Source organism: Balaenoptera physalus (genome assembly GCF_965194825.1).
Source record: "Balaenoptera physalus genome assembly, chromosome: 5".
Classification (NCBI taxonomy): Eukaryota; Metazoa; Chordata; class Mammalia; order Artiodactyla; family Balaenopteridae; genus Balaenoptera; species Balaenoptera physalus.
In genome coordinates this window covers 86,209,534-86,228,964 of record NC_138884.1, presented here as the reverse complement: position 1 = coordinate 86,228,964, position 19,431 = coordinate 86,209,534, and the positions used below count along the sequence as shown (strand labels likewise).

Here is a 19,431-nt window from a genome sequence, read left to right as displayed (position 1 = left end):
AATATTTTTGAATATTGGACTATGTTTATTTTCTCTGTATCTATATATGCCAGGGACATGTATATCAGCTAGAATTTAAAGTTATCTGTTGGTCTTAATTAACCTCCAGTAAAATGAGAAAACGCATTTATAAAAAGGACATTGCTCAATAGTGCTATGCTTCTGTGGAAATTTCTGCATGTAAACTTGAGCTGTTTTAAGTACTATACAGTTTTCAGTTAATAGTTTCCACTTTAAAATTACTTTTTAAAAAAACAGAATGGAAACAGTCCTCTTTTGGCTAGGACCTCAGAGCAAGTGTCAATGCACACCACCAGCTAAGCACTAGAGCAAAAAACTCACCCAATCCCACCCCACGTTTAAATCCCTTGGTGTCCAAAGACATTAAGAAGCTGCTCTATCCTGAGTAAGACAAAACTGGGTTACTGAGTCAGAATTCTGGTAAATCAGCCTAGAAGAGGCATTTGATAGAAAGTAACTTAAAACAATGCTTTTGCTTTTCATGTTTCAGAGGAGTTATTCACCTCCTCGATATATATATCCCTAATGTGAGAACAATGCTAAATAATGTCAAACACATGGGTCTGACCCTCGACGACAACCAGCTTTACTCCAATTGGTCACAAAAGGCCTAAGTCATAAAAATAATAATAGTGCACTGAAAAAGTTCAAAATAATCCTGGAGAGGAGAGAGGGAAGTAAATACCGGCATAGAAGAAATAAAAGTGGCCATGAGTTGATAATTATTGAAGTTGAGTGATAGGTACCGGAGAGCTTTTATACATTTCTACTTTTTTCTATTTTAAGATTTTCCATAATAAGTATTTAACTTATCAGTATTTTCCCAGTATAATGAATATTTGTGATAGCAATCTGACTCTGGGCGTAGATTAAGCAACAGTTTATAGATGACTTTCTATGCAGCATAAAGGACAAAATACATCTAAAGCTCTCAAACCATCCACTCCTAAACAACTCTCAGCACAGGAAAGCAGTAAAATAATCCACTCTGTATCTTGGGAGGGCAAATGCAATTAATTCCCCATGTCCCTCAGATCCAGGTCATTTCTTCCTTCAACTACAACTAACAAACCTTTCCTGGTAGAGTTCAGCTGTAATTAGTCAGTTGAGTCATCCTGTTTCTGTATGTGCTGAAGGAATTTTCCAGTGCCGTTAACCAATTTATTATCTGCCGGTAGAACCTTAAACTCTCCAGCTCATGCTGGGTGGGTTTAACCTACCTTATATTTCATCTCTGGGGAGTCAAACTTAACTGCCTGTTTATAACTTTGGAAAAGGTGGAAAAGTAGATACTGTAGTTCTACTACTGTGTTTTCTAGGATTATGCCATGGAACTGCATGCTTATTATATACGGGATTGATTCCTTGGGAAATAAACTTCTCAAAAGTGGTTCTTGATTAGGCCAAATACTCTTAGTAGCAAATATTTGTAAAACAGCAACATTAACAGTGTTACATATTTAGTATCAGTGGTATCCCTAGAAGCACAGAGAGTAAAATGACGAATGCCAACCTCCCCATTCCTCTCTCCCCAATTCTACTCCCTTTCCCAAGAGGTACCATAGTTAACAGCCCAGTGCGAATACTTTCAGGTCTTTTTATATGTATTTATACCCATCATTTTGGTAGGTTTTATGAGATCATACTATACATGTTCTGCAACTTGCTTTTTTATAACATAAAAAGTCTTGGAGACCTTCCAATATATAAAGTTCTACTTCATTCTTTTTAATGGTTACATAATACTCCAAAACACAAACATACAATTTTAGCATTCCTTTAGTAGAGATAACTTAGGGCCTTTCCAACATTTTTGTTAACATAATGTTGCAACAAACATCTTTGTGCCCATATTTTTGTAGGACTAAGTACAAAAAAATGAAATCTCTAGGTCTAAGGGCATTCACAAAAAGCCTTTACCAATTTTAATTCTACCAACAGCACATAGTACATATCACTAATTGCATAGCATAGTAATTACAAACATTATTACTATCACTAATAGTATAAAAATATATGGCTATAACGTTAAAAAAATTTTTTGCCAGAATGTCAGAGCCCCAAAATATGTCTCATTGCTTTTATTTTCTATCTAATGAGGCTGCACATCTTTTCAAGTTTATTGGCATCTGTATTTCTTCTTTTTCAAACTCTTTTTGTCTAGTTGATTTTAGGAGCTCTTTATATTATTGAGTATTAGTCCATTATGTCATAGCAAGATTGAGAACTTGTTATACATTATTTGCTTCCCTTTCTTCTCGATGGCTCCAAAGCCAGATTTATAAGGGTCTATTTTGACAAATTTTTCTATTTAAATATCTAGCAGACTATTAGCTAAAAAGTTAACAGAACTGCAAATCACAGAAAAATAGGTCTAAAATCACAAGAGAGCAATTGGAAATAACATCCAATGACAATGTGAAATATTAATTGGAGAGTATTTTCATTTTCTTTAATGCTTTAACTTACTAACTTCTTCAAAGGACAAGCTAGAAGAACTGAAGGATAAACATAAACCCTGGATTTTTTTTTTTTTTGACAATTTTACTTCAGCTCTTTTATCTTAGAGCTATTTGTTGTTGCCATAGGTGTTAAGGACTAACATGAAGTTTAAAAAAAGTCTTCCAGCCATTAAAGATTTAGGGGGGAAAGCATTAATACATTTGTATGTGTGTGTGCAAATTCATCTTGGTTCCTCTTACAGAAGTAAATATTTGGTTTGGGATATATCTTTGTAAGAAGCCGTTATCTCCTAAGTTTCTTTTTTAAAATAAATTATGCTTTTTTAAAAGAAAGTATTTTACAAATACCTAGGGGTAACAAAAATTCCCAAAATATAATAAAATGTCAACATAGGTTTCAAGATTATACAAGTGATTTTCAAATGGGTTGAAATGGGTTTTTTGTAACACACTGCAAAATAGTAAATATTTTAAAAGTACTTTTAACATAAAATGCTTGGGAGAATCAGTCATGAATTTTTAAAGCAAATAATCCTAGATTATTGCTAGATTATGCTAGATTAACCCACAATAGTTCGCACATTAATTTGGAATGGAACTACCATTACATGACTTTTACCTAAAATAGCCTTACTTGTTTACTTTTTGCTTTACCAACAGCTAACAAATTTCCTTATCATATACGTAGGTAAATGTAACAGAAGGAGGAAAAAATTTTAAAAGAATACAACAGGACTATGAATGATGTGGTCATGAGATGTGAATAAAAGACAAAACCCTGAAGATGATTAAAAATGAAGGGCCAACAATTGCTGAGCCTGCGCGTCTGGAGCCTGTGCTCCGCAACGAGAGGCCGCGACAGTGAGAGGCCCGCGCACCGCGATGAAGGGTGGCCCCCACTTGCCGCAACTAGAGAAAGCCCTTGCACAGAAACGAAGACCCAACACAGCCATAAATAAATAAATAAATAAAATTAAAAAAAAAAAAAAAGAAGGGCCAGTAAGCAAAATGGTAAATAAACCTCTTAAGTCTAAGAGACAAAAGAGTTAAAAGAGCCAAGAAAGTCTCTAAAAAATATTTAAAATAGGTAAAGACCAACGGAAAAGATAATTCCCAAAAGAGGTGCTACAGCTAATTAACAAACATTTTAAAAGGTCACCCTAAGTAAATAAAATAAATGCAAATTAAAATGTAAACTTTTGGGACTTTCCTGGTGATCCAGTCCAGTGGTTAAGATTCCATGCTCCCCATGCAAGGGGCCCAGGTTCGATCCCTGGTCAGGGAACTAAGATCCCATACCGCAACTAAGCCCACGAGCCACAACTACTATGCCCGTGTACTCCAGAGCCTGCGTGCCGCAACCAGAGAAGCCTGCTCGCCACAACAAAGAGCCTGTGCGCCACAGTGAAGACCCAGAGCAGCCAAAAATGAATAAATTTTTTAAAAAATTCACTTCTAAAAAAAAATGTAAACTTTCACCTAAAAGAAAAACACCAAAAAAGTACCATGAAAATTCAGTCATACATTGCTAGTCCTACAGTTAACATCTACAACCCTTCAGGGATTTGGCAATATGTATCAAGAACTATAAAAACGTTCTTATTAATGATGTGTGTTATCTGTGGTCTGCTTTAAAATACTCCCACAGAGGGAGGGGAAAGTAGAAGGAGGGAAAGGGACAAATCTTCCTTATAGAATTCCAATTAATATTAGTAGATTTATCACCCTCTAGGAGGTGAAGCTTAACCCTCACTCACCCTTGAACGTGGACTAGACTTAGTGACTCACTTCTAAAGAAAGAATTCAGAAGGAGAAGGTAACTTTATAGTAAAGAAACCTAGCAAACCCTATCTTAACCAAAAGATCAAGGTAAACATCATGTTGATATGTCATGTTGATATCACATACCCTTTGACATGATGTGATGAGAAGGGCATTTCACCTCTGTGGTATTCAAACCCAAATTGAGGGGAATTCTACCAAATATCTAGCCAATACTCCTCAAAACTGTCAAGGACATTAAAAAACCAAAACAACAACAAAAAACAAGGAAAGCCTACAAAACAGAGGAGACAAAGCAGACTACCACTACTTCCAGGTGATCCTAGGAAAGTCCTTATAAATGATAAAAAGAAATAGATTAGGACTTCCCTGGTGGTCCAGTGGTTAAGAGTCTGCGCTTCCAATGCAGGGGGCACCAGTTTGGGGAACTAAGATCCCACATGCAGCACAGCCCGCCAAAAAAAAAAAAAAAAAGATCAGCACTGACATTTTACTTAAGTTAGTAATACTGGGTAATGTACTATTTTTGTTTTTTTGTGTTTTGTTTTAGCCATGCCGCACGGGATGCAGGATCATAGTTCCCCGACCAGGGATCGAACCTGCGCCCTCTGCAGTGAAAGTGTGGAGTCTTAACCGCCGGACCACCAAGTCCTGGGTAATGTACTATTAATTCCACAAACATTCATTGTTCTCCAGAAACTTTAGGGGATCGCCCTCGAAGAAAGTCTACCAAGAAGTTTATAAATTAATTTTGATTAGAGGCAGAGTACTGTGTATTAGGCATTTGTTTTTCCACGCAAGCATTCAAAACAATAAAATGTCAGCTTATCGTCTACACATCTCAGATCCAATCCTCCCTAAAAAAAAAAAAAAAAAAAAAAAATCAAAAAGAGAAGAGCAATCAGTTCTAAGAACCCAGAAATACTGCAGCTTGATTTTTCCTTTATTTTTCTCAAGGTTGAATTATAAAAATATGTACCCTTATTTAACCTCCCTACTCTTGCCAACCTCTCATTTCCTCTTGTCTCCAATAAGGGTTAGTTCCCTGCTCCAGCTTCCAAGAGCAATATAACTAAGGAATTCATATCCCTCATAAGAAATGAGTCAGAAACCCAGTATGCTCAACGTGAAATTCTTGTAGTTACGGGAAAAAAAGTATGTAAAATTACTATGTGTCTAGAATTTAAACCTAGGGAAGAAGTATTCTATATTAAATTGATTATACTTGGTTCTGTTAAGGTTATCAGATGTTTTTTCTTCTTGTTTTCCTAATTTTCTATACTATATTTCACTTTTTAAATCAAATCACATATTTACATATGGGTACATAAATCTGTACGTACATGTAAACATTTACGTACACATGTAAACAAAAGATTCTATCCAAAAGAAATACAAAAGGTTGATGCTGAACTTCCTTGCATTAATAACTCACAGATAAATTTTCTTCTATGAATGCTTTCAAATGGTTTAAAACCATAAGAATTTAGTATCAAAAAATAATTATATAACTGGTTGCCTCTCGAAGAGGGACTAAGCATTTAGGGGACAGAAGTAGTAAAGAAACTTTTCGCTGTATACTGCTTTGTGTCTTCTGAATTACTCAAAAAATATTAACTTTTAAAAAGAATAACCTTAGAGTAAGCGTCTTGTTCTTCCCGTACCAGAACCATTAGCTCTAGGGACAAATAATTACATTTCAATTTTTCTCTTGAACTGAACATGCTAAATTATCTTAACCCTCTATCTGACCTTCCATCATCACTGAATTTCTTGGTTAGAATTAATATATAAAAAAAGGTATTCTAAACTCTGTAAGTGAATGTGTTACAAAATAAACCAAATCCCATTATCAGTGAGAAATGACCAAGTATATAAATAGACCATACAATGGATTCTTCTAAAGTCAACCTTTGCCATAAATCTGAGGTAATAATTCTTTGTAAAATCTGTTTTCAATGTTTTACCTTTCCCTTCCTCTACTCATTCTCTGGTGGAAGCTTTAACAATTAAGAGAATCAAAATACTGAGACAACAGAGTATATATCACAAACTACTAATGTTGGTATAATGTTTTGGTAATGTTTGGTAAATTGAGTTTAAAATAAAAGCAGGGCTTCCCTGGTGGCGCAGTGGTTGAGAATCTGCCTGCCAATGCAGGGGACACGGGTTCGAGCCCTGGCCTGGGAAGATCCCACATGCCGCGGAGCAACTAGGCCCGTGAGCCACAACTACTGAGCCTGCGCGTCTGGAGCCTGTGCTCCGCAACAAGAGAGGCCTCGATAGTGAGAGGTCCGCGCACCGCGATGAAGAGTGGCCCCGGCTTGCCACAACTAGAGAAAGCCCTCGCACAGAAACGAAGACCCAACACAGCCATAAATAAATAAATAAATAAATAAAATTAAAAAAAATAAATAAATAAAATAAAATAAAAGCAAATGGGAATTCATTTTAAAGATACACATAAAACAAGGAAAATAAAAGAAAACAGATGAAGATGAGACTAGTTTTCTTTCAGGTTTTTTCCCAAGGCACATTCAGAATCAAAGATGTCTGGATACACACTATAGCTGGAAGGCAGAAAAAAGAGGGTGGAGGGAGGAGAGAGAGAAGAGGTAATATTACAACCCAGTAAATAGGAAATCCTTTTTTCTAGAATTTTCTGAACATACCAACCATATATATATTTATATATCAAAACTTGAATTACAAATAAATGAGGACGGGATCAACATTTTAATAAATGGTCCCTAGGAAAATCTGCTAGCAATTAAGAAGGAAAAAACAGCCATCAGCAATTCCAGAAGACAATTTAGGTGAATATTTATTTGAACTCTAGTGGAAGAATTTCCTAAAGATACACACAATGAAAAATATCAACAAACTTACAACATAAAAATGTGTGCATAAAAAAATTCTCAAATACAATTAAAAAAGCCAAAGAATTTAAAAAAAAAACACACACATTCCATTAATACGACAAGCAAAGACATCTTAATAACATGGAGCATACACAAACAGATCCTTAAAGTGGAGACTGCATTTGAGATCACAAGCTATAACTTTTATGGCAATATGAATCCAGAAGTCAAAAAATGTTCATGTCCTGTGAATAATTCCACTTCTAAGGTTCTATCATTTAAAAAAAATCTGAGGGACTTCCCTGGCAGTCCAGTGGTTAAGACTCACACTTCCACTGTAGCGGGTGCGGGTTCGATCCCTGGTCAGGGAACTAAGATCCCGCATGCTGTGTGGCACGACCAAAAAATCAAAAAAATTTTAAAATCTGAAATACAAAGATTTATGTACTAACATGGTTATCATAGCTTTATCATAGTGAAAAATTGGGACAATCTAAATTTCTGGCTAAAAGGAAAAATTTAAATTATGATATATACTGTGAAGTATTATGCAGCCAAACGTTTCATTTTCTTTCATAATGACATGGGGAAATAAACACAACACAAAAGTATATTAAATAGGATATAAAAATAAGCAAAGCACATGCACATATTTAAAAAACACACAAAAAAAACACACTCAAAAAAGTTGAAAGAAAACATACCAAAACTATCATTGGGTATCTCTGCGTGACAGGATTTTAGTTTTCATTTTGTATATTTTATCTTTCAATATCATATAATGATTATATATTAACTCTTGTAAATCAGGAAGAATGTTGGATGCAGCAAAACTAAGGAAAACTAACTCAGATTTTTCAATAACTAAGTGGTAAAAAGTAAATAAACAAAACTTTTAAGAGATGGCAGGGATACGCTTACAGTTGAAGAAATTTAAGAGATTAACAATCAAATGCCACGTAGAGACCTTGTCTGAACCCTGATTCAAACTAACCTAGCAAAAGGACAATTATGAAACAACCAGGAACTCTGAACACTGACTGGATTAAATGTCATTTAGGAATTACTAATTTTTTTTTTAACATAACTACAAAGTCAATTGACACATCTGAAAAGAGTCATTATCTCTGAGAGATCTCACTACGTATTTCCAGTTAAAAGAGATTTTATGCCTGGAATCCACTTGAAAATAATCGTCCAAAGGAGGAGATATGGATGAAATAAAACAGCCATAAGCTGAATAATTGTTGAAGCCAGTTGATGGGTAAATATGGATGCATGATACTATTCTACCTTTTAGTACCAAAAATTTCAAACATACCTAAGTTTTTTAGAAATACATTTTTATAGACAAACAAAACAAAAACTCTTCTTCCTCCCCACGCAAACACAGGGCTCTTCTTGAGAAAGCAGGGATAACCAAACTTGACTCAAGGTCAGAGGATGAAAACTATCTTTCTACCGTAATTTTAAGAGGGTGATTTGTGATAAAATCACTCTTCCAAGTAGCCAAATCTTTACAGTGATCAAGAACAGTATCAAAACTCTTCCCATTTAAAAATTAAAAACAGGGACTTCCTTGGTGATGCAGCGGTTAGGACTTCGCCTTCCAGTGCAGGGGGCGGTGCGGGTTGGATCCCTGGTCGGGGAGCTACAATCCCACATGCCTCACGGGCAAAAAACCAAAACATCAAACAGAAGCAATATTGTAACAAAATTTAATGAAGACTTTAAAAATGGTCCACATCAAAGACAAAAATCTTAAAAAATAATAAAAAATAAAAACCCAGAGCAAGGGCAAAATACAGAGTAATAATTTAGAATGCATGCAATTTGTTTTTGTAAGACAGAAAATAGAGATGCTTGTCAGTGAAATGGGGAACTCAGAAGAAGCATTCTATGCATTTTTATCTAAAAAGCATCAATGCTATTGATTAAAGCTCCAAAGTTATAAAACCAAGAAAGTGAAACATACGTGCCAGAAACTGCTGGAACTGCCCCCCAGACATTCAGGGAGACTACACTCGAGTTTGCTGTCTATTTTTAACCTTATTCCCAATTATATCAAAGGGGTAATTACTCACCTCTAAAAAATATATTTTTTCTATAAATAGCTTTCTGATCCCAAGTTTTTACCCAGTAGCCAATTAGAAAACGGATTAACCAAATGAGCAGAGCTATCCCAAAACTCTGGCTACCTTTCATATTAAACAGGGAGAACAAAATATTTGCCTATCAATTTCAGTAATACTATCATTACTGTACTATGTACTAATATGCTATAATTAGTTGTTGGGATTACTTTTATCAAATGACTCAACATCTCAATGCAATAAGGTGTTCAAATTCACTCATATACAATACTTTTTTGTAACATATTCATTTGCTTTATTCTTTTTATCAGAAATGGATCTCAATCAAACACAGCCATACCTAATAATAGTTTATATTTGCCTGTAGCTTTCTAACTACTTTCATATCTTGACAACAGCCCTTCCAACAAAGTCAAAGCAGGAAAATTATCCGTTTTAAAATGAGGAAAATAGGTTCAGATAAGCTAGCAATTTTACCATGATAACACATCCATCCAGTATGAGCCAGATCTTGGGCAGGAAGTCGCAACGTAAATTCCTGACAAAGACTCATTCCACATCTGTCAGATATGACCAATCATGCTAGTTATACTTGTTTCACTCTTTTAAACACAACTTTAGAGCAGTACAGAAATGAGATAACCATCAACTAACTTCCTAATACTTCTTACTAGTGACATACTTTTCTCTTAAACTACATTTGCATCTCTGTCTGATTCTCTGATGGGAAGAGGGCAAGGAAAGGATGCAGACGCAAGTTCAAATCAGTCAACTGTTATTTGTTAAAAACCGCTAAAGCTATGCCTGGGAAGTTAAAGTCATTTTAAAATTTTAAATGTTGAAATAAACCCCATTATGTACCTTAAATACCATAATTCTCTATGCTTAGGAGTTAAGACTTCCTGAATTCTATCATGACAAACTTTTATTTTTATTTATTTTTTAAATTTTTATTTATTTTTTTAGCTGCTTTGGGTCTTTGTTGCTGCATGCAGGCTTTCTCTAGCTGCAGCAAACGGGCTACTCTTCGTTGCAGTGCGCGCGCTTCTCACTGCGGTGGCTTCTCTTGCTGTGGAGCACAGGCTCTAGGCACGCGGGCTTCAGTAGCTGCGGCGCGTGGGCTCAGTAGTTGTGGCTTGCGGGCTCTAGAGCGCAGGCTCAGTGGTTGTGGCGCACGGGCTTAGTTGCTCCGTGGCATGTGGGATCTTCCCGGACCAGGGCTCGAACCCGTGTCCCCTGCATTGGCAGGCGGATTCTTAACCACTGCACCACCAGGGAAGTCCCTATCATGACAAATTTTTAAAATTCACATTAATAGCCAAGCAATTACAGTTACAAATTCCTTATAATACTCCCAAATTGATCCAATAGGGTGACCCTATATTGTTTGTAAACAAAGAATGTTGCTTACCATTCCAGTTCTATAAGGATCAAATCATTAGCCACAACCATTGCTGACCTATCAGTACACACTGAAAGAATTTAGGATGAAGCATTCTGTGTTTTGGATTTATGGGCCCCTAGATAGTCAAAAATGCATATCTAAGGAAGAATTCCAATGACCCCAGATTCTTGCATCTTCCCATGCACAGAAAAGCACTAAATTGAGATATCTGATCCTTGCGACTAGCAGTAACCTTTCACCTGACTGTATATATATATATATATATATATATATATATATATATATATAAACACACACACACACCGGCTCCTCCCTTACCTTGTTGGAACGGCTTCTCAGAGCTACCTGAGAGGCTGTCTCCCATGCTATAGTCCTCAGTAAGACACTGAATAAACTCAACTCACAGCTCTTACGTTGTACATTTTTTTCAAGTCAACAGGCCCATCTAGAATTAGCTAGTTACAAGAGAAAACTACAATAAAAACCACCTCTGAAAATCTTACCATAAAACATTTTTACAGGGTAACAAAAAGCTTAAAGATACTCTTTCAGGGGGCATACTATTCCAAAGGAAGAGACTAGAGCAGGCTAGAAAGAAGGACAACAAAATGTTCATTTTTCATAGAATGGAATGGGAATGTACAGAAGAAACAAGGTCAGTATGCCCAGGAGGCCTGTGTAAGACATCACTGTATAGATAAGGTACAGAATAGAGGATGCCAAGTCTTTATTTATATTCAACAAACCAAAACTTTACAAGTGTTACTCTTAAAACTCTGGGGATGCACCAGTTCTCATCCACTCATTTAAAGAGGAAAGAACTGAGGCCCAGAGAGTGTCAGTGACTCACCCAAAGTCACGCAGTAGAGGTGGGCTTCAAACCCATGTCTTCTCTCATTTCTCCTTTCCTGAAAAGGATATATATCTAACAAGTCCCCAGGGGACTAGGTAACTAGCAGAAGAGTTCAGAGGAGGATACAGAAGAAATAAAAGGCATGCCCCACCTCCAAGAGCTTGCAATCAAGTTGATTATTAATTATAATTCATTCATATAATAATATAATCACATACCAGTACATAATTAATGGCCAAAATAAATGTCACAGACAAATGACTTCTGTGATAATCTCTCTGGAGAAAGAGCAAAAGGAGAACTACTTAACTAACTTAACTTCTATCCCATTTTTATTAAAAGCTGAACTCTTCAAGATTATTTAGAATTTCCTTACCTCCTTAATTCCTTGATGTCTCTGCAGAACAGGACTCTGTTAAAGGTCCACCCCAGGGCTGCCACCACTTTTCTGGAAATTCCCCATTAATGTGACCCTATTTTCCTACATCTTAGACATTACCTTTACTTTCCTCTGCGACCCTTTTTTCCCTTACCTGTATTTGACTGTATTCTAGGAATCACCTTAGGCAACACTTGTTAAAAACAGCATGGGATACCAGAAAGAATATATCTCAGATAAATGACTTAAGTTATGGCACTACTGAGAAATGGATAAATTAGCCTCTCTGTGACTTCAGGTTATCTATAAAACAAGAGTGATAATTGAAACTATTCATTTTAAAGGGCTGTTCATCAAGTGAGAATTTGTAAGAGTGCTTTATAAACTGTAAAATGCTCTGAGCCAATAACTCTTAAGCCCTTAGATTTGAAATGTATCTTCAACCTTCAGCCCAAGTTCTCTGTATACTGCTTTGGGGTGTTTGTATTCTCCTGGGGCTCAGCTATCACTCTTCTGCATAAAAGCAAAAGGGAAGAAAGAAGTCTTCTGTTCTGAACATTTGTCCCTCACCTACAAATTTCCTGTCCTTCCCTAGCTGTTCTTTGCTCTTAAACAATCTCATAGATTCTCTCAAGATCCAGGGGTAAAATTTATTATAAATGATCAAACAAAGGAAAACTTTCCAACTGAATCATTTTTGTTTATATTCAATATCTTAACCCAAAGTTTCATATTCTAAAAGTTTTTCTGAAATTTCTACTCTAGTACTACTTAGTCATATTCTGAATAAAAATTTTTAAACTCAGGAAAAAAGGCTGTGTTTCATAAGTTAGAAACAGAAAAATTCAACAGATGATATAAAAATTCCATATTCTGTGACCCCAAGTCATAGTGGATATAAATTACTTACAAATGTTAAAAAACCAGCTTTCAATAGCTGTATTACAAAATACTAGTATGTTCTGAAATTCTGAGGTATATCACAAGTGATGTTACAAATCTGTGAATGATTTACACCATTCAAATAAGCTAGAGCAGAATCAAGACTTCTTCTCACTATCACTCCCATTCACTTCCCTGCCTATATGATTTTTGGAAGCAGAAAGGAGTTATGGCTACTGCTCTCCCAACTCAGGTAACTCACAGCTTCTCTCACCCATGCTATAGCCTAGATGACATATCTGCACGTAGATGCACGTCAATGCCATTCATGATGACAGGAAAAACGCTTAGAACCTCTGTGATAAAGAAAGCAATGTTATTTAAAAAAATGAAACTTGAGTAAGCACCACAGAAAAAAAAGTCTTCTAAATTTCAAGCAAGTCAGTTTCTTCTACATTACCTTTTCCCAGAGTACAAAGCAACGAAATACATAGTATATGAAAAAATTAGTCTGTGTTTTAAAAGTATAAGCTAAAACAAGATAGCAACCAGAACACTGTCCTCCAAGTCTTCGTTTATGAAGAAGATGCTTACTATATCCCTAACTTGATTTGAAGCATCTTTATTAGCTGTTAAAATTTTAAAGTGCTGCACCTGTAATACTTGTCAATGAGTGCAGTCAAGCAAAACCCAGCTTTATTCTGTATTTTTACAAAACTGAGACTCACATCTGTTCTTTAACCTAAATTTAAAAAAGGAAATGAAAAGTCAATATGAAAATAAGCAACAAGGTAACTTTCTTCAAAACAAAAGCAATGAAGTTTAAAATGTTATAAACAAAATATAAGCCCTACTACACACCTAAAAATTGGTTTTAGTATAGAAAAATATACACTTTTCCAAGGAGTTAAACTTTTTTTTTAATTTTGAAAGCAATCACATTTAATTTTAAAATTCAAATACAGAAAGTTGAAAAAAAAAAAGCAAAAGTAAAAGGTACTCTCTTCTCCTCAGAGGCAACCTCTATTAAAAACTCTCATGTAAATTTTCACGGACTGCCAAGTATATGTATGCTATATATACTTGCTGAACTACGATTGAATCACATTTCAAATCATTTAAATATCATAATTATGACTTTTTAAATAACTAGACTGGTTGGTTGACTATTTAAAGCCATGGTTCACCACCACATTATTTATAATGGTGAAAACTGGAAACTACATTCATGTCCAACATAAAATGAAAACTTCGAGTAAACCGGTTTATTCAAAATATCTTATAAAATGCAGCCAGTTAAAATCAAGTTTAGAAATTTTCTAAGGTCACAGTAAAGAGCTCACTATGTTAACCCCCTCCACGACCCCCGAAAAAGAATACAAGCTTATGTGAGTATTACATCTCATTTGTACCAAAGATGAATTTAAAAAGACTGGAAGGAAATACATGTACAGAGATGACTTCTGAATGACAGGATTATAGCTTTTGTTGTTGGCTTTATATATTACTATCCTTTGCAGCTTTTCAGTAACAAGCATGTCTTGTGTTTAAAAAAAAAAAAAAAAGAGGGACTACTAGAAATGCATCTCCAATTTAGGTTTAAATAGAACAAAACAATTCATGATCGCAGTTCTATTAGCATATTCTGACAGCCAGAACAAGTAGGTTTACTTGTTATAACTTCCATGATTCTGTAAGACAAAAAGACTGGTCAACACTGTTGTAATATAAAGTATATGAATTTTAGGTCAAAGAAAATTGGGTTTGAATCCCAACACTTCCAGTGGCTTTTCCTTGGGCAACTTACCTAACCAGAGCCTGTTTCCTCCAGTGTAAATTAGGGGTAACAATATCTGACTTGGAAGGCCGATGTGTAAGCTAAACATAAAGTATGTAAAGAAAGTAGAGGCTGGCATATATACTCCATGAATAGTAAATGCCATTGTTATTGATATTCAGACAGGTAACTTTTTTTAAATTTCAGACTCAAATAATTTTCAGCCCTCTTTTAAAATGCCTTTGAAGTGCCCAAGCTTTTCTTTACCTACGTTAGGATCTACTGACATATGCCCAACCATTTCAGATGATTAGCACTTTTTGTATGGGCCAAAATATGAATATGCACATAAACACACACCAAAAGAATACCTTTACTCACAAACCTGTAGTAGTATTTGTCTAAGAAGTTTTACAATCTTAAAAAAATCCTAATATAAGCCACAATGTAACAGTCGGGAGTCTTTAATTTTCTTCAAAGTCTTTACAACTCGTACACTAATATATCACTATTAATTATCAATTTAGACAATTTAGTGTCTTTTATTGAAGTTTTTGTTCTAAGTCTTATTACATTATATGGGAAAAGATTATTACAAATACTGTACTTCCTTTTAGCATTGTACTGCTTTTTACAGATACAGGTAAAGTTGCGATTTTTCTTCATTTATTTATTCCATCAGCAAGCCTACTGATTGCTTAATTGGTTCTCCCTGACCTCATGGGCCTCCCAATCGAATAGGCCAGAGAGCCACAGACAATTTACTGATAATATGGAAGGTGAAGTGATGGGAGCCACAAAGGGCTCTTTACAGAATCCTGAGGTGGATTAGGACAGAGCTCTGCTAATGGTCATGTATGACCTGAGCTTCGACAGATAAACATAGTTAGTCAGGCTTCAAGACTAGGAAGAGAGTAAAGACAACTGGTATTTCTCTGGATTAACTGCCCCAAATTAATGCATCAATCAATTCAATTTTTTTTTTTTTTAACTCCTTTGGAAAGAGGTCTTGCAGTGAGAAATCTATTCAGTTTATGATGATCCAATGGCTGTCCAAATATTAAAACACCCAAATCAATTTAAAAAATGTAGGAAGAATTCAAATGACTATACCAGCAGGTAAAAAGTGATAGATGGATTTCTGGTGTGTGGAATGCAAGGTAATGCATATGAAGGAGAAAATACTCCAAATTTACTTTAAACCTGGTAGGCTCTGAAAATTCAATACAACAAAGCAAGAAGACCTTTGCCGAATGTTTCTTGAGGTCATCTACCAGCTATGCAACCTCAGGCAAAAAGACCAACAGAACAATGGACTTCATTAAGGACACGACTGGAAACGGGACAGAAAACGTTACTTTGGCCTTAACAAAAACATGGCCTATCAAAACCAAAGTACTGTGTACAGTTCTAAACACTGTAGTTCAGAGGCAGTAGGGTACAGTGATTAAGAAAACAGATGTGGGATCAAATCCAACTTTCTGCTACTTACTATGTCTCAGTTCTTTCATTTGTAAAGTGGGAGCTGGAATGCCTACATCTGAATTGCTCTACAGTTAAATGAAAAACACGCTAAGAGTTTTTAGCATAGTACCTGACACAGAGTGTTCCCCAAAATGACAGCTATCATTACTACTATAAAGCAAGAAGAAATCTCCCAGAGAAAAGCCATTAAAATATTAACACATTCTCAAACTTTGACAAGCATTCAAATCACCTAAAGGGCTTGTTGAAAATTCAGATACCTGGGACCAATTCCTCACAGGGATTAATTCTATAGGTCTAAAGTAGAATGTGACTGTTCTCTGGCCCAAACATCAAGAACTATTGAAGTTGGAGAATCAAGGCACAGCCCTACAAAAAGAAGCTGAAAATTAGGGTTTTTCCATAGAAAGAACTGGTTTAAAATAGACAGTACGTTCAAGAGTGATGCAGATGTGTTCAGGTTTATGCATGCAACCAACATGCGTTGAGCACCTACTTTGCAGTGAAAAGGACAGACAAGGTCCCCATCTTCCCAGAGTTTAACTTCTAGTATAGGAGACAGAATACAAAATATAAGGAAATTCCAGACAGTGATGGAATAAAGAAAATAAGAGAGAACGGTGAGATAATTGTGGGGGCAATCTCCGTGAAGCGACAACAGCTGAACTGAGACCTGAATGACACGATGGAATCAGCCATGGGAAGATCTGGGAAAAGATCGGAAGCCACAGGGTACAGCAAGTGCAAACGCCCTGAGGTAAGAACAAGCCTGGCAAGTTCCTGGGACAATGCTAGTGCCGCTGGAATGCAGGAAGAAACTGACGTGACCAGGCTCCTGGGTACTAATCTAGGCATTCGGATACAAGATAAGAGAGGAAGGCAGTGCCAAAACATGTACTGCCTGGCAAACCTTGGTAAAGAGTTTGGATTTCATTCCGAACGTGATGAGAGGCTTTTCAACAAAGGTGTGACACAATCTGATTTACATTTTAAAGGATCCCTTAGGCTGTGGTAAGGGGAAAGCAAAAGTGGAAGCAGGGAGACCAGGAGGTTGCTGCAGTAGGCCAGGTGAGAGATGGTTAGCTGGCAAAGGTGGTAGCAGTAGGGATGGGAAGAAGTGGACAAATCTAGAACATATATTGAACACTATAATTTAAGGCAAATTTAGCTAAGTTTATGACTAACAGACCCCAATACGTTATTAGCATGTTTAGGATACTTTGTAGTATGTACTTATCCTTTGAAGTTGAGGTGAAGGAGAAACTTTCTTCTCTTTTGGCACCACTGATAAAGCACTGGACTAATGGGCACACATCCAAGACTCAATGTTAATAAAGAACATTAAGTGTGTAAAGTAAAGTAAAATCTTTTAGGATCTTACTCCCAGAGGCCTGGACAGCGGGTCAGTATTTGGAGTATATAGCAGCTATGGAATAGAACTAAACCTTTACCTGAATCAGATCACTAAATGAACAACAACTTTTTAAACTTCCATATTGTCATCTCAGGCTATTCTGTGCCTGCTCTCTCAAGAGTTAAACAAGCAAAGCCTTGTCACACAGTGCATATTAATTTCGTAAATCTTACAATATCATCATAAGAGATTTGAAAGGAAATCTTTTAGAACCACGATTTTAATCACTATGGTGTGGCAAACATACAGTGAATATTCCCTAAAAGTTAAGGTCTACAAGTCCCTATCTGCAAAAATTTAAACTTTGTTACTCAAAAATGAAGTACTACTATGTGGAAAAGCAGGTTACAGAAAAGCATATGCAGTATGATACCATTTTTGTACAAAATACATAAATGCAAAAAAGTCTGGAAGGATATAAAACCACTGCTGACATTCTGGTGATCTCTGGATGGCAAGAATATTGATGACTTATTTTCTTCTTTTTTTTTGCTTATCTGCTTTAATCAACATTTTCTCCAATTATCACAAATTATTTCATATAAACAAAAATATTCAGTTATAGGTTAGCATAAAAGGTAAAAAAAAAAAAAAGAACTTCAAGAAAACATAATTTCGTTTCTGTGTAAATCAGCAGGATTCCAACTGTGGTGTTAAGAAAAAAAGATCCCGGTTCCACACACGGAAGGAAGAAATTCGTTAGGAAGAGGTCCATGTTATGCCACACAAGGACATACACTTCAAGGGAGTAGTCTAAATTCCTAAGACCTGGATTTGATAAGTGACGATCAATTTAGCACATAGCTCTGTTTTTCTTTCCTGCCGTTTGCTAAAGAAACACCTCAATTAATGAGTTCTCTGCGGAAAAAAATTCTTTTTTAAAACTAAGTTAGGACAAAAGGGAGGTTTGGTCTTCCGGTCTCGTTCGTGCGGTGGAAAAGTGCGGAGAGCGGCAGGGCTCCAAGCAGGCTACACTAGAGGAATCTGCGTGGCCGGTCATCTAAAGTGGAAGGGAACACAAGCCTTCTGCAAGCTCCACAGACAGGGCAGCGAGAACGCCTCCTAAGGGTCTCGAGACTACGTCTGAAAGGTCTTACGCCATCCAAGTTATTCTACGTACAGCTGCCAATGGTTTCTGACAATAACACAAAAACTGGAAGATCTCTTTAAACACAGGTATTACGTGCAGGAAGCTCATCCGACTTTATGCAAAGCCAAGACATTCTCTTCAGGCCACATCTTCGATTTTGCAAACTAGGACAACTGAAAACATCCTACTGATTCTCTACGGCTAACAAACATCACCTTGGCTAAAAAACACACAGAAACAGCCACTTTGGAAAACTGGCTTTAAATGGCAACATGACACTTCAGGTACTCTGATAACCAGTTTATCGCACTTTATCTGTTCTAATAAAGGGTGCTACCTCTTTACTGTCGGCTCTGGTTCCACTTACTGAACAAACAGAAAAATGGAATCCTTCAAATTCACAACACAGTAAGGTCTAAAAGCTCCCGCTTTCTTGACAGCAGCTTTCTAGTCTCATTAATCACAACAAAGGACGTATCCTAGTGACTTCATCAAACCCGGCAAAGGCTGAGGAACAGAGATAAATGATATAGTGTGAATTTCAAGGTTTGTGGAGTTTTCCTTCCAGCTACGACTCTCTCTTCTTTTTACTCCATTATATGCCTCCACCCGAGTTTACTGCTTGCCCTAAAAATAAAACCATCCGTGGCTACCGTCCACTTCCCTGCCAAGTCCCGACTCTGGTTTCCTGCAGAGAAAGCCAAATTTCAGGCTCTCCGCCTCGCTCTTCGCCGGGGGACGCGGGCTCGGCAGCAGCGGGCTTCTCCAGGTGCAGAGTCGCCAGCCCGGCCGGGGACTCTCCGAGCCCGAGAAGAAGCCCCGCTCTGCCACAGCCGCCGCAGTCCGCCAGAGCCTGAGGAGCCACCAGGAAAAACCGGGGTGAGGGGAAGATGGGCCGGCAAACGGCGGTGGGAGAAGGGGCAGACA

The 19,431-nt window shown here is 36.6% G+C and overlaps 1 protein-coding gene, 1 long non-coding RNA gene and 1 pseudogene across 4 annotated transcripts in view; 1 reads left to right on the top strand and 2 right to left on the bottom strand.

Annotated features, from left to right (window-relative positions):
• Window positions 1–19,431, top strand: part of LOC309661983 (proline-rich protein 11 pseudogene) — a 367,415-nt pseudogene that overhangs the window by 80,579 nt on the left and 267,405 nt on the right. The gene's annotated exons all lie outside the window — the stretch shown is intronic.
• SMIM14 (small integral membrane protein 14) overlaps window positions 1–19,431 on the bottom strand; it is a 63,806-nt gene that overhangs the window by 44,084 nt on the left and 291 nt on the right. The window lies entirely within an intron of this gene.
• LOC309662012 lies at window positions 6,715–19,428 on the bottom strand. The gene is made up of 3 exons (XR_014264423.1): window positions 9,697–19,428; window positions 7,664–7,696; window positions 6,715–6,835 (listed from the first exon to the last, which is right to left on the bottom strand). It is a non-coding gene; the product is annotated as an uncharacterized lncRNA (long non-coding RNA).